Here is a 4,543-nt window from a genome sequence, read left to right on the forward strand (position 1 = left end):
GGGTGTACATGCCAGTGTGAGTGCATGTATATCTGTGTACGTGTGTATGTGTGTGTGTGTGTAGCCTGTATGTGTGGGTACGTTGGCTGATTGCATTATTAAATTTAAGTATTATATCATCTTAAGTGTCTCCTTCAAATGACTCTTCTTCTTTCTGCACTACTTTCTTAAACCAATCCGAGTTCAAGCCCAGTCATCACCACCACCATCATCACCATCACCATCATCATCATCATCATCATCATCATCATCATCATCATCATCATCATCGTTCTCATAATCAAAATCCCAGATAATTTACTCGTAATGCAAACGAAAGAAAAATAAACAACGAAAAATCAGCATCAAATGCAGGAAAAGCCAAACAAATGAGAATTGTGTAATAATATACATTCAGATGTATATATTTATCCATATATTCTACACACACGCACGCACACACATACACAAATGCATTCGCACGCACATACATATATACATATATAAACACAGAGACACATATCGATACCTATAGGTTGTGTTCATATATACACATATGCAACAACTTATAAATATATAAGTGAATATATACATATAACATATGTATATATATATGCATACATCTATATATGTATGTATGTTTGTATGTATATGTATATATGTATGTCTGTATGTATATGTTTATACATATGTATGTATGTATATACGTATATGTATGTATGTATATACGTTTATGTATGCGTGTGTATATATATATATATATATATATATATGCATAGACCAATTAAATGCAGGCATTGATACACAACATGCTAACTCACACATACACACACACACATACACACACACACACATACATATACATGTATGGCTTTGTTAGTTTCGGTGTGTATACTGTACAAGAGTAATCGTTATGAATGTGAATATATATACATACGTATACACGCACACTCACATATGTATATATATATATATATGCGCGCGTGAGTGTTTGTGACTATGCATGTGATTGTGTGCGTGTGTGTATGTGCGTGGCGGGGTAAGAGAGAGTGTGTGTGTGTCACTAACCCTACGCTGAATGCTTCAGGAAGATATCTTGTTTTGTGTGTTTCTGTGTTGAAGTTATTTATCGTTTGTGTTTGATATTCGCAGTAATTAGATCTATTCAGGTGAAATATGGAAGAAGATACCTTTCCCATGATATGATTTTTATATATGAGGAATGCATATATGAATGTATGTATGTATAAAATCACGTTAATATTAATACTGATGTATACATTTACATTAATACTGATGTATACATTTACAGACGCATACAGAACGTCATACTCATTGACACATACATAAGTATATATATTCGTACATACACTTATATGCACACACATACATAGGAACGACACACAGACATATACATTTATATACGCATGAATGCATGTATATGTAAGTATGCATGCATATATATATATACATGGAGAGAGAGAGAGAGAGAGAGAGAGAGAGAGAGAGAGAGAGAAAGGGAGAGAGAATGATTGAACGACAGAGAAAAAGAAGGGTGTGAAGGCTTCACATCGAATTATTCACACATTTATATGCAAAAATGAACATTCGATACTCATATATATATGTGTGTATATATGTATGTGTATGAATTCTAACGATGAGTGTTGGTATGTTTTCACCCATATTAGTTACAGATTCACATACACAAACACATACACACACACACACACCCGAACGCATATATATATATATATATATATATATATATATATATATATATATATATATATATATATATATATATATATGGGTGTGTGTATATGGTATCTATGTATATCATATATTATATAGCCGTTTATATCAGATAATATTTAAGATGAGTTGCATTTTAATCAGCTATCCTTCTGTTTTCCGCTGGATGTAGGCACTAATGTCTGTTTAACCTAATTTCGCAAGAAATACTTATCTGTGAACCGCTGTGAGGTCTCTGGAGTTTTTTGTATAGATTCTGCGTATAAAAGAGTAATAGTGGAAGTAGGTGTAATAATAGAAATGGTGGTTGTTAGCCGGTAGTTGGAGGTAGCAGCCATGAGGGTGTAGAGGAGAAAGAAGAAGAAGAAGAAGAAGAAGAAGAAGAAGAAGAAGAAGAAGAAGAAGAAGAAGAAGAAGAAGAAGAAGAAGAAGAAGAAAAAGAAGAAGAAGAAGAAGAAGAAGAAGAAGAAGAAGAAGAAGAAGAACATATTGCGTATGAAGGAAAGGAGGGGGGCGAGTGAAGGAAAAGAATACGGAATGATTGGAGTGAGGTTTATTGAGTGAGGTGCAGACGGAGGAGAGGAAGACGATTGTGGAGAGATGATTTTACGGATAAGAAAGAGGAGGGAGTTTAGAAGAAGAAGAAGACATGTGAACGGGTAAAGGGTGAACAAAACGAAGAAAAGGGAGACGGAGAAGGAAGGAGAGGAGAAGAGGAAGAAGAAGAAGAAGAAGAAGAATCAGCTGATGGTGATGAAGAGAAGGAAGAAGATACTGATGTCGACGGCAACGAAGTTCATAAAGCAAATCGTCATTGTCTTGATCCTGTATTATTTCATGAAAATGGCGAGTTACCCCACGGCCCAAAAGTTTCATCATTCCATGTCTTTTGGGGTTCATCCCCATCATGAATACCTTTCATACCTTCAGCTCTCACCTTCATCTTCTATGTTTTCTGATATAACCTTACCTACACAAGCGTCAATTCATACCCTCCTCTTTTTCTTTCATTTTCAATTATGGTTTCACCTTCCAGACTTTCTCTCCATCATCTTCAAACACTTTCAGCTCTCACCTTCCATACATTCAGCTCTCAACGTCCATACATTTAGCTCTCACCTTCCATATATTCAGCTCTCACCTTCCATACTTTCAGATGTATCTAAAACATAATCAAGGTTACAGAAGCATCGCTGAAAAGATGTGGGCGAGTTCAAGGCCTTCTTTCAGGGAAACACGTAACCACAAATGAGGCAGAAGAGAGGACGAGGACGCATAAAAGTAGCTTGGAGCGGGATACTGAGAGCAAGCTGAGAAAATTCAGGGGATCAACTGGAGAGAAATAGAAAAATAAAAACTGCCCAGTGTTGTGAACTGTGGATAAAAGTCGCCGATAGCTTATCGTTCACAAGGGGCAAAGTGCTTAAACAAGTATAGTACTGAAGTGGGTAGCATCAATTTATCTTCCTCTAAATGTGTTTTTTTGTACCTGAAGTAGAGGTCAATATGTAGCCACGTAAATTTACAATCTGTCGTCGTGCAAAACTTATGTCGACCGTGACATTCATCCTTCAAGATTCAATACCACACACCACACACACACACTGGCAGAAATTGTGTTGATGGTGTCGTTACTCTTCCCATTCGTGCTTAACTGTGCAGACATTGCAAAAGTCATGTCATTACATTTGCTTGACTCTTCCCTGTATTTACTAGACATTGCTCACCTGTTAATTGGCAAAGGTGTTTGAAGGTCGATTCGCATACTTTTGATATATATTACAGGTCTCTATGTTCTAACGTATTAATCCTTCTGGCATTTTTAAAACAATAAGCATTCATTTTACGGCGAATGCATTTGTTATTTCTAGCATGTCGATTAGCCAGTACAGTTTCCCTTACAGACACGATAAGAAAATTAGTCATCGTCTGCTGCAATATTAAATCACTTCATAAGTTCACAAAATTGTATAATAATTTTGCGATGATTTTCATTGACGCAAGGGCCTTACTCAAAGACTTTCGTTGCATTTCGATTCATTCAGCACTCAATGATTCTCTATGCCATTGAATTTGTGGTTTATCTTCTTCTGAGGTCGACTTGTTCCTTTCAAATTCCCTGCATAGATATTACCCATAATGCACTTGTGATGATTTCATCGTGTATGATCTGCTCCTTTGAATGTTGACCTTCTTTTCCAATTCACAAATTAATATTTGAAATTGGAAAATAATGGATACGTTTGAAGTGAGAGAAAGATGAAAAGCGAAAATGTGTGGGTAGAACTGCTACAGATTCCCTTCAAAGCAACCGTGTATAAAGTTTCCAATTTATAACAAATGTATGCGTTCTTCTGCTAGAAGGTTTCTGTATTGATTTCTGTTTATATATATTATTAGCCCTTGTGAGAAAAAGAAGGTCAGATCACCTCTTGGTTAGATGTAAACAATCTATAGAATAATGTCGCCTTTCAGTATAACAACACAGTTGAAGAGAATATTGTTGCAGAGAATATAGACTTGGTGAATTAATTATTGGAAGCGTGCTTATTGTTGTCCTAAAGGAAGTATGTTATTAATACGACACATTGTTAGTGATGTTTTGTTTAGCCCCAGATCAGCCATGACCGAGAAAGGGCAACAATGAATGGCTTCCCACTCGTTAACATCCCTTTGCTTTGTTTATCTGGAACTAACTATAGAAAGTGTCTTTTGTTTTGAAGAGCCAGCGGTGGAGGGGCATGACTTCAGGGATACATGGGTTCAATTTCTACATGTTAGAGCCAAACAACAGTCACAGACTTCACTT

Source organism: Octopus bimaculoides, chromosome 19 (genome assembly GCF_046866305.1).
Source record: "Octopus bimaculoides isolate indiv1 chromosome 19, ASM4686630v1, whole genome shotgun sequence".
NCBI lineage: Eukaryota > Metazoa > Mollusca > Cephalopoda > Octopoda > Octopodidae > Octopus > Octopus bimaculoides.